The sequence below is a fragment of the Choloepus didactylus genome, chromosome 1 (genome assembly GCF_015220235.1).
Source record: "Choloepus didactylus isolate mChoDid1 chromosome 1, mChoDid1.pri, whole genome shotgun sequence".
Classification (NCBI taxonomy): Eukaryota; Metazoa; Chordata; class Mammalia; order Pilosa; family Megalonychidae; genus Choloepus; species Choloepus didactylus.
The window spans coordinates 191,967,180-191,979,209 of record NC_051307.1 but is presented as its reverse complement, the minus strand read 5'-3'; the positions used below and the strand labels follow the sequence as shown (position 1 = coordinate 191,979,209).

Sequence of the window (12,030 nt, the reverse complement as noted above, 5' to 3'; positions counted from 1 at the left end):
TTCATAGTTGTTGCAGTGTCCTTACTTCCCCCAGGCCCCTGGCAGCATCCAGACACTGACCAAGAAGATAACCTTGGGGAATCTGGAGGATGTCATCAGCACAACATGCGCTGATGAGAGCCAGGAAAATCCACCTTTCCCCGTTTCCTCCCCTCTTCGGGTCAGTACTCTGCTTCCAGCCACTCCAGGGCTGACTCGCAGAGCCAGTCTTTTCTCAGGTTGATCCTCAAAACCCAGGTAATTACTCCTCAAGACTGAAAACAAAGCTGGAAGACAGTCCAGGTAAGCTCTCAGGAAATGGTCTTCCCAAGTTTGACTTTACCTTCAGGAGTTAACTGAAGGGAAATAATTTTACAATAATTTTCACTCTGCCATGCTCCTGACCTCCCTTTACTAAGAAAAAGAGCCCTGGATTCATGTCCTAAAGAGAATAAAATCAACCTATTCCTCCACCTTTCTCACCACCTTGTACTTTGTCATCTCCCTCCTCCAGAAAGTGAGTTCCTAGGAGAGGACTTATCCTAGGGTTACCTGCCACTGCTTTAATTTAACATGGGCTCTTCCCAGTTAAGGATGAGTGGTCAAAAGTCCTTTGCAGCTGCCCAGACACATTCTCGCTCCACCAGCTACGTGCCGGTTGGCTGGAATACTGAGGAGCAAGAGCTGACCTCAATGGCTTTGAGCAAATGGGTTATGAGGCCTCTGAGATATCCTGACCCCCAAAACCCAACATCCAGGTAGAGTTTCTCCACATCAGGATAGATCACTCAGACTCGTCCACCAAGAGCTTTTCTGCCAAAAGACAGCATGGGTCTATACCCTTCATTGCTAAGATTCAGCCACCACTGAAGTGAATCAAGGCAGCTTCTTAAACCCACACCATTAAAATACGCATGTTGCATTCAAAGGCATAAAAGTAAACAAGGAGAATAAAATTATGAAGGTCTGTTTGTGATGTGGTCAGGACCAGAGAACTACCTTTAAATCCTCCACTGGTGGTCCAAGTCTAAACGCCTAACCCTATTAGTCTATGTCCTTCTGGATGCAAAGAAGACTTTGCTGTCCAAGTGGCTACAAGTTCCTTTTTCTTTCTAATATTGTGTCTCCAAAAGCTACTTTCTTCTGCTAAAACAACTCCATGTTTTTCCTTTTTTCTAGCAATGCCTGGACCTTAAGATTTCATTGGTGTTTGAAGGCTCTCTGCTCAGTGATATTCATGGGACTGTCATCTGCAGACAGATGCCCATATAGGTTTTCTTATATAATACCAAGTTCAGAGAAGGGACCAGAAAGAGGAACTTAGCATTGTGAAACTGGAACTCTGAGAGTGTTATTACTGTTTCTTGAGAAGGAAGAGGAGAAAGAAGCATCATGCCTGCCACATGCTGCACACTGTTCTTTCACTAGGGTGTCCTTCGTCCATGAACAGTATCAGGTATGCCTTTCCACCACGTACATGTGAGAATGTGGATAGTAAATTCATTTGTTTGAGATGATTGCCATTTGGTGCCAGTGGGATTACAGGTGATTTTAATTTACTGCCTCAAACAATTTAATTAATTATTCTTCAAGCCAGAAGACCATCCAGATTTTAGCTGCCCTGCTTGGGTTGGACTGGGGTTGACCACAGGATAAAAGCATTGGAAAAAAAAAGGAGGGGAAACTTAGCCAGTGACATTTTCTTTTAGGGATCAACTGCCTTCCAGAATCAACCTATTTTTTTTTCCTCCAGTTTCTTATAGAAATCATTTAAAAAATATTTTTCTTGTGTTTTTAGTGGTTATCCATGGGAGGCTATGTCTGATAGATGCTGCTCAGCCATTACAAAAGTGGGTCTCACCTGTTAGCAAAGCTTTAGGAAATACAGGTAGATAGTTTCATGACCAACTCAAACTAGAGACTGTACATCTATAGGAATATTACCTTTTATGTGGTCACCTTGGAAAGCTATATGTGAATTGTAGCAATGCTGCCATTGCTCAAAATGCTTTTGGAACTGCTTGCAGGAAATTTCCTCTGGAACCAGATTGTAAGTCATAGAAGAAGTTGGTCTTAACCCTAGAGAGTCAGTTTTCATTTTCCATCTCAAATGGCATCTTGCAGTTTGATTGTTCCTTTATTCACCTTGTTGATTCCACACTTCTTTTGGCATGTACCAAAACTCAATTCACTCTCTTACAAGGGTTTCTCATCTTGGAAAATATTTCAAAACTCAGTGTCTTATGAGTTTGGGGCAGGAGGAGAGGGAATGCCCAAGAGAAATTCTAGAGGGTACTAATCTGTGGACTCCCAGGTAGAGTGGCCAAGTCACTGACCAAGGGAATTCTTTAGAAGGCAAGAACAAGAACTCATTTAGATCTATCTAGATTGTTTCACAAAAGCAGCCTTTTATGGGGTAGGTTTATAATGTGCAGCAGGTTTGTTGCAGAGAATTAAAGTGGATATTCTTTACTTGCTGACACTTTTAAGTCTTGGGTTTAAGGTTCTGTTTTCCTAAGCAATAGTAGATACCATTTTATATAGTGGTACCTAAGGGTTGCAAGTATTTGTGGTCTGTGATATGGTAAATAATGTACCAGCTTGGGTTCTAGAAAGTTAGGAGAAACAAGAAAAAAAGCAAAAGAGGAATAGAAAGCTTTGCACGCTTTGAAAAGTAGGATCATTCCGAGTCTGTTGAGACAACAGGAGCTGTACTGGTGATGGCAGTACATCCCTCCCACCCTCAGGGAAGAGCTCCAAGAAATAAGTGTTCATTTCTCCTGGTGCTTTCTCATTGTGATTGGCCCATCTGAGCTGGAGGAGGCCCTCGCGGTACTGAGCACCACGGCTGCAGCCATTGCCAAGATCCAGGAGTCTTAAGGGAATTTTTTTGTCTCTTGTCACAAAAGCAGACAGGGACACATTCTTCCCTGGCCTCCACCCAGTCTCCTGGTAGAACCCTTGTCAAAGATTAACAGGGGAGAAAATCTGTTTTAAGCCCCGTGAGTCAGGTTCTGACCCCTGAGCACCAGATGTTGGTGCTCCCAGCCCTAGTCTTCCCCAGGGTTTGGAAAAGTGCTAGAGAGAAAGCATTCCATGTGGAAAACCTCTGCCATTCCGTGGGCAACAGAATGACCGACAGGTCAATTGCCATGCTTAGGTTTATGGATTTAGATGTAATCAAGCCATCAAGTCTCCTGTTTTCCTGTTTTAATTTAGATAGTAGTCTCTTTTGTGGGAATGGGTAAGGTGAAATATACAAACTCCTTGAAAAGTAAAAGAAAAAAAAAAGGGTTTTCTTAAGCACCATACCTTTTTTGAACTCATAAACCTGTTGTTTTTATGGAAAAAAACAGAAGTGGCTTAGGTATTCCTGCGCTTGGGTGTCCTCGCATGATAAATTCCTGTCTGTCTGCTCTCCAAAAAGTGTGAGTTCCTGGAGGGTGATGGGTGTTTCTAGTTCTCTGTCAGATCCCACATCCCGGGCACAGTGCAGGGTAAATTTTCAGTGGATACTGTTGACTAGTAAAATTACAAGGTGTAAGAATTTACTCTATTTTCCTCTTAATTTTGCAGCAAGCGGGTCAAACAATGGCTTGTTTACTTGATTATTTCATGCATGGATTATTGCCAGCAGAAGGGACTGCAATGCCCCTGAGACCAACTTTCCACGGTGTGGAGGGACATTTCCTAAGTCAAGCCTTGCAGCATCTTCTGGATACTCAAATCAAAACAGGTCAGCAATTACTCTTTACTTAATTGATATGCAAACAAACAACACTGAAATGCAATTTTTCATTGATGAACAAAGATGAATGATTATTTTGGATGATGATAACTGAAACCTGCAGTTCTTTTGTGGTTGCTAAAAATGCAGATCTTGAAAATTTAATAATTTCTTTAAAAATCTTAAAATTTTCCCTTCTTTTAAATATATTGGAATAGCTAGAAGTAAATACCTGAAACTACCAAACTCCAACCCAGTAGCTTTGACTCTTGAAGACAATTGTGTGACAATGTGGCTTACAAGGGTTGACAGTGTGACTGTGAAAACCTTATGGGTCACACTCCCTTTATCCAGTGTATGGATGGATGAGTAGAAAAGTGGGGACAAAACCTAAATGAAAAATAGGGTGGGATGGGGGGATGATTTGGGTGTTCTTTTCGTATTTTTATTTTTTATTCTGATTCTGATTCTTTCTGGTGTAAGGAAAGTGTTCAAAAATAGATTGGGGTAATGGATACACAACCATAAGATGGTACTGTGAAGAGTTGATTGTACACCATGGATGATTGTATGGTATGTTAATATATCTCAATAAAACTGAATTTAAAAAAAAATTCCTTTCCATTTTGATCCAGTTAACCACAAGGAGGTTCATGACAGTCATATTTATAATAGTAAAAATTTTATAAAATATTAAAAAATAGGAAAATTGATATATAAGCTGTTTTGTAGTCCTTTGGAAACTGATTCTGTAGCTAAAACATTAGTTATAACAGCTATAATGCCACAGAGAAATGCTTATTGTATAATTGTAAGGGGAAAAGTCAGTTGGCTATAGTGTATAAAATTAGTTAACTCTTGTCTAATTACAATGCCTAAGTTTATTTCTCTGATATAAAGTAGTAGTGATAGTGGAAAGATATGTCTTCTTTCTGACTTGAGTGAAAATGCCTCTACAATTTTCTCATTGTGTCAGATCTATTGCTGAGTAACAAACTCCCTTAAAGCTAAGTTGTTTACAACAAAAATACTTGTTCTTTTGCTCACAGATTTTGCTCTGCAGTTTTGACAGAGCTTGACGGGAAGCACTTGATCCTGCTCCACAAGGAATCAGCTGAGATGGCTCAAATTGGAGCTGCACAATGGACTTGCAATCCTGATCGCTCAAGTGGCTGGCTGGCAAGTTAGTGCTGGCCATTGGCTGGGAGCTCCCCCTGGCACCGGGTCTCGGTTCCTCTCCTTGAAGGCCTCCCCTCAGCTTCTTGGGCTTCCCTCCTGGATGATGGCTACATTCCAAAGGCAAACATCCTAAGTGATCTAGACAAAAGGGGCTGGCATTTGTATGATCTAGCTTTGGAAAGCACATAACTTCACTTGCACTGTACCTTGTTAGTTAAGGGAGTCACTGCGCTTTTCATTCAGGTTTAAGCGGAGATGGGGTAGTGGTAGGGTCACTTTATAAGATGGGTATGTGGGGTGGGAGACGTTCTTGTCTTCTAAAGTTGATATTTTGACTTTGTTCATTAATAAGAACCTTGAAACACTTTATCTTCTGCACGTCCCCTACATGTTGCATATATTATTTTTTTGCATGCTTGATTTTATTTGGTTTGGTTTTTAACCGCATAAATTAGACACTTTGTTATTGTTTTATATGATGTTTTCTACCAAGGGATACATCTCTAAGGAACATAACTTACCTTTGCCTGTTTTTGAACTTTTTACAAATGTAAATCACATGATAGGAATAATTTTGTTGTGGTTGTTTTGCCCAAAGTTATGTTTGTTAAGATTCATGCACATCATTGTGTGTAGCTGTGCTTTGTTTATTTTCATTATTTTCATTGTTGTCTGGCGCTCTGTGGTATGACTGTACGGCACTTGTTCAGCAGGTACTGTTGCTGGACCCTGGGCTGTTTCCTGGCTTGCTGATTAGCATTCTGCTCCACAAATCCTAGTGCAAGTGTTCATGAGTTTCTCTGTATATACCCCCAGGAGGGAGAGCACACAAGCTTATGTTACAAAATAATGCCAGACTACCGATTTACATTCCCATAAGACGGTACAAGAATTCCTGTTCCAAATCCTTGTTACCATAAGGCAATTTTGCCAGATTTTTCTGTTTATGGTAAGTTTGCAGTGGAAAATACCTTCAATCCCACCTCAGTCCCACCTTAATGCATGCTACCGTTTCATGAAGCAGAAGCGTTATCTCTTACCTCCTTCAGCGTCTGCTTCCTCAGCGTTTTCCATGGGCAATTTTCTTTCCATGAGAGGGCAGCAGGGGGCAAGATAGCGCAGCTCATGAGTGCCTCACTTGGGTGTACAGAAGTGTTTGGCTCAGTATATAGCAGATCGAAGGCAGAAAGTGCCTGCATTAGCAAAACTCCAGATCCTTCCATTACTGCTTGCAGGCTGGCTAGATTTAGCTGGCGTTCTCTCTCACAGGACTTGGCTCAAAGCAGCCAAGAAAGGGCTGACATAAACCACTATTCTGGATCTTTCTTACCATTTCCTTAATGCCTCAGATTTGGTCAAATTGTGTTGGACCCTCCCAAGTAATTCAGGCCTCTGCACCTGACCGAACATTCTATTACCATGTAACATGAGGTCCCAGCTTCTTAGCCTGGACACGGCCAAGTATCAGTGGTTCTGTTATTATGGAAGAAGGGAGGATGGACGTTGGCAGACTGCCAGTCTCCTGGCCACAGCTTCCTTCTGGCATCACTTTCTTTTTTCCTTATTAACACTATTTTTGCTTTCTTGAAAAGCCATTATATTATCCTAATTCTTGAATGACAGAGTTGGGTTGACCACTTGTTTTTCTCATTCTGTCTTCAGGCTGACCCTGTTGGTGGGGAACAGTCGGGTGTCCTTTTCTCCTTGGCTGCTCTCAAAAACCCTTTTGTTTCTGATGTTTCTGTTATTTTTCTGCAAAGTAATTAAGGAAAGATTTTTAAAACTTGATCCTATGCACCGTACATTGGGATTCCTGAATTTGTGGATTCATGAGAATTTCAGAAAATTCTCAATCTTATCTCTTTGGTGATGAGTTTCCCTATTCTCTCCCATCTCTCCTTCTGGAGCTCCAATTAGATTGTTTTAGACATTGTATTTTACCTTCTATATATCCTAATTTATCTTTCCTATTTTCTGTCTCTCTGTCTCTATTCTCCGTAGGGATAATTTCTTCATATATATTTTTTCTAGTTCACCAAACCCCCTCTCTCCAACTATGTCTTATTGTTTGATCAGTCCATTGTGTTTTAAATTGGGGTGATCATATTTTTCATTTCTGAATTGCAAAAGCATATGCTAGCACAGAATATAGACATTGTTTAAAATATATATCAGAATTATATTTGTATGAAATGATATAGACTGGTACCCCAAAAAAAAACCCTCCAGAAGGGATTTTGAAGCATATAAAATTTCAAACCAGCCCATTCATTCCTTCAGGCCCCAAACCTGTGAGGCCCCAGTGCAGAGTTATGCATATGGCGATGGTGGTCTGAAGGGCTACTTTCCCATGCTGAAGGCTGAAACTTTCTTTTGCAGATCATTTTTGGAAGAAACCCCTTGGGTGGGGATAGAGTATTAGATGGAAGGAAATGCAGAGGTCAGTGTCTGAGGAGGCGGTGGAAGGACTTCTAGTGAGGACATGGTAATGGATGGGTACTTTGGGCAATGTTGGGTGCTCTTTGCACCAGTATGAACTGAGCCAGACACTGTGAATGGGGAGTCTTCCATGGGCAATTTTCTTTCCATGAGAGGGCAGCAGGGAGCAGGATAGAGCAGATTTCTGTACAATTTTCCTATTCCCGAATTCACTTCCAGACACATCTAAAAGAGAGGAGAGAGAAAACTTAGCTGAGTTTCCATGGGTCAGGCAGTGGAGGTCTGCACCCCTCACAAGGCTTGTGCTTCAAGAGACCTCGTGGTCTCCGACAAAGGCCCCAGGTCCCCCATGAGAGCATCCCTTGCTGATCTGGGGCTGAGACTTCCCCTCTCCGGGGTTTCTTTACTCTCTTTTGGTTCTCTCCAGTGATTCTCTCCATTTGTCTACCTTTTCTATAGCTTGATGCTTATGCTTCTTGCTCTAGACAAAAGCCACCTTCTTGTTTCCATTGTCTCCTCTTCTGTTCCCATAGAAAATAAATGGTTTACTAGTTTGTTATCTGCTCCCCCAATCAAAATGTAATTTCCACAAGGTCAGAAGCTTTGTCTTCATTCACTACTCCATCCCCAGTGCTTAGAATAATGCCTGGTCCAGAGTAAGTGCTTAATAAATATTTGTGGAATGTTGAATTCTTATTTTACTTTGAGATTCTTTGAAAAAGTAGAATCAGATAATTTGGGGGTTATTCCTTAGTGAATCCTGCCAAACCTAGCATATTTTGAAGTGCTGCAAGTCCTGCTCTACTAAATGAATAAACGCTTGGCAGGTATGTTTTGAACAGGCTTTTCATGGATAGAGCTTAGTAAATCTCAACCCTGCCTCACATAAAAGGTGTGGATTGCTCAGGCAGGGTCAGTAACCCCATGAAAATAGTGATATTTACCACTGGACGTCTGTGTTATTTAGAATATGGGTTCAGGTGTTCCAACAATATTCTTCATAGTTTCTTAACCAGGGTAAAACTTACAATAGCAAAAACAAACAAAAAAAATACAAAAAACTCAAGTAACCTAAAAATAAAATTACCAAAAGATGTGTAAAACCTCTACAAAAAAATTATAAAATTTTATTGAGGGACATAAATAAGAATATGGTGACATATATATTCGATTTTCGTAGATTGAAAACCCCAATATTGTAAACCAGTCAATATGTTCTAAATAATTTATAGAATCAATGCAATCCCAAAAAACTTCAGAGTAGAACTGGTTGATTAGAAGCCTTATATGACAATGCACAAGGGTCAATAATAACCAAGACTCTGTTGGAGAAGAGGAGCAAGGTAGGGGGATTGCCCTACACTGTCACAACAGATTATAAAATTCTAGTAATTAGGGCAGAGTAGTGTTGGCAAGAGAATAGAGAGGATTAGACCTTGGATTTTTGAGAGAGAGCAGTTCTGAGCAGTAAAGAAAGGATGGTGTTTTTAATAGACAGTGCTAGGTATTGTGGCTGTGTTTAATAGGTTTTTATGTATGATTGTGAAACTGACGTTATCTGGTGAAGGCAGAGTTTTAAATTGACAGGAAAACTCATGTGCACCAGGATCTGTTAAAGAATGTTCAAAGCAGTCCTCTTGCTAATGGCCCAAACCTGGAAACAACCCAGATGCCCACTACAGTTTACTGATGGCATGGAATGCTCTACAGGCACACAACAGCCAGGCATGAAAATCACAAAGGTAACATTGAGGGAAGGGAGCAAATCACACAAGAAGGTATACTATGATTCCACTTACAGAAAGCTTGAAATAGGAAAACTAAACAATTCATGACTGAAAGTGGCATACATAGGTGGTGAATGATAAAGTAAAGCAAGGTGTTACAAGCATAGAAGCTCTGTGGCCTCGTGGAGGACAGAAAGGCTTTCTCAGGTCCTAGTACCTTCTCATTTCAAAACATGCATCGTGGTTACAGAGGCTGTAACTTGATTCTTATTCAAGAATGTACAGATGTCTTTTCTAATCATTTGCGTGTATGATGCATTTTGCAATAAAAATTATTCTAATTATTAATAAAGGACGTGATGCATTGGATGAGTGTTTGCTACAGTGTCCAGGCCAGGCTAATCATTGTGCCCAACAATCTCCTTTAATCGCAACAGCCCCATGTGTAACTTCACTTTATGGCCAAGCCACTTAGGTCCAGAGACATGGTGTCTTGCCCAGGGCCACACACTAGGAATGGGCAGAGCAGGGCTTTCATCCCAGGTGTGCCCAATTGGAGCCTACACTCCCATGCTCCTCACACTGATGGGAATTTAATGTCCAGAGTCCCCTCCAGCCACGTGGGAATGTGAGAACCACCCTGGTACTGGGCCATGGCCTGTGTCAGACCCGGTCCTCTCACCTGCTCACCGGGAAACCGCAGGCCAAGCCAACCTTAGAGTGCCCCACATCCTCATAACACTGTGAGTCAGCAGCTCTGATGACGCGGCTGCATTAAACACCCTAGTGAAGGTTAGAGAGGGTGGTGTAGCCACGAACACCAACAGAAAATTTGTGAACTCCTGGTAAGGGGTAGAGCTATCACATAGATCCAGCAGTGCTTATGAACTGCCTGTATCACATGGTAGTGAAAAGAAAACTATGTTTGGATTGGTAAAAAGATAGCTATTTCAGCTCATGCCAACTCTGCAGTGATGGCTCCACTGCCATGGGGCAGCTGCTGGGTCCCACAGTGAAGAATGTCCCAGGCCTAGGGCAGCTTGTGATGACCTGGGAACATTCTCAATGAGACATGGGCTGTGAAGAGGATGTGAGACCCAGGGTGGTGTGAGAGTGGATCTCCGAAGCTTCCACTATGCCGAAAATGAACTAAACCTGACAGGAGGTTGTCTCATGTCCCTTAAATTCAGACTCTAGGGAAAAGAAGGTTGTTTGCATAAATGTTATTGGATAGAGGCAGCAGCCAGAAGGGGGCGAGAGACAAGCCACGAGAGGCCTGTAGATTATGGATACTGGGCATTGACAAAACAGGACTGGGGTGGGCTGGGGTGTTGGGGTGTGGGAAGTGGTGGATGGGTTAGTTCTGCAGGAGTCAGCAGTTGCCAAATGGAAGTCAGATCTGTGGTAGGATAGGATGTGCTTTCCACAGTGACGATAAGGTTGCCAGGAAATGATCATCGGCCTCCACCCCTCCTTCTCTAGGTAGCTGTCTGCACAGCCTCCTCCGTTCCAGAAGCTGCTAAGTGAGCTTCTTTCTCCTTATACATTTGTCCTTCCCACTCCTGGCACCAGTGCCAGCCAGTCTCTCCTACTCCCCTCTCGTTCTCCCCCTTCCAGGAATTGTTGACACCACCCGCGGCCACAGGGACTTATGAAGTGAGTGGCGCGATCCTGAACACTGCTAAAGCTGAAAACTGGTAGGATTTCCCAACTTGCTCCTAATAACCACGAAGATGCTTAACTCTACAGATCTACCCCATGTTACTTCCCCACTCTATTAGCAGGCTGTGACCCCTTCAGCATCAGAGTAGCAAGACTGCCCATTTAAATCTCAAGAAATTTTGCCTCAACACAACCCTCCTCCATTCCTCCCTGGCTCCATCACCCTTCCTGGAATTTCCAGCCTTCAGCCTGCTGGTCATTAGGGTCACCAAATTCCTCACGAGCCAATTCCTTATAATCTTTTATGTATATATACACCCACTGGTTCTGGTTCTCTAGAGCAGGTTCTGGTCACTTATGAATTTACTATATAACTGGCAAATAGGATTGTCAGACAAAACCTCCTTATTCTAAAATCTGGGTCCTGTAGGAATTATCAAGGCAAATGGTAATAAAACATTAGGACATTTTTAGAATGGACCACCTCTGAGAACTGGCAAACACACATGCCACTTCTGAAGTACTAGCTGTCTAATGTTGCAACAACCCATAGCTCTTGTGAAAAGGTGAAATAGCTGAGATCCAAGACTGATCTGAATGTGAAGCTCTGACAAAACATACACCAAATCTTGAGAAGTTTTACCATATCTTCTCCAGACAGCAGAGTGAGTTAATGAAATCAAATGAGGGAGCAACCCTATGCCAGTGGCAGCAAGCAGGATTTGTACCACTGTTCACCCAGCTTGTTTCAAAGGGAATGCTAACAGTTGAGTGTTCCTTTTCTCAGGTCAGCACACTGCAGGCCACTCTTTACTCCTAAGTCAAAGCTAGATTTCTGCTGGATAGCCCTATGATGATAGTACAAAATAGCAAAAAGGGTAAACAGGTGGAGGAAAACCTCCCAGATTTTCTAAAACTAATTCTCATATTTGTGCCACATCTCGATTCAGGGATCAAAAAGAAAAAGTTGTGTCCAAATAGTTAAAATTGACAAACACCTTTTTAAAAGAAGGGAAATACAATTTTAGAGCAGAAATGAGGATGGATACAGAACACTAAGACAGCGTCCTCCACCTGTAATAAGAATGCCATAAATCCTTGACCTTGGAAAAACATTCCTGGTGTTGCCATGTGTATGTGTAACCACTCACAGCCCTTTTTTCACTTACATGGAAAGACACAAATTCAGGAAAACTCCCAAGTGGAAAGCAATATACTTTTATATCTACAAGGGGTTTTAGAAGCAAAACTATTGTCAAGGGACCTAAAACAATCTCCAGGATTCCAGATCTGGGATAATAAATAAATGCACATAAG

The 12,030-nt window shown here is 41.9% G+C and overlaps 1 long non-coding RNA gene across 1 annotated transcript; it reads left to right on the top strand.

The window, feature by feature from the left end:
- The first annotated feature begins 1,356 nt into the window (after window positions 1-1,356).
- LOC119528122 lies at window positions 1,357-5,134 on the top strand. The gene is made up of 3 exons (XR_005215561.1): window positions 1,357-1,435; window positions 3,556-3,715; window positions 4,756-5,134. It is a non-coding gene; the product is annotated as an uncharacterized LOC119528122 (long non-coding RNA).
- Window positions 5,135-12,030: the final 6,896 nt, after the last annotated feature.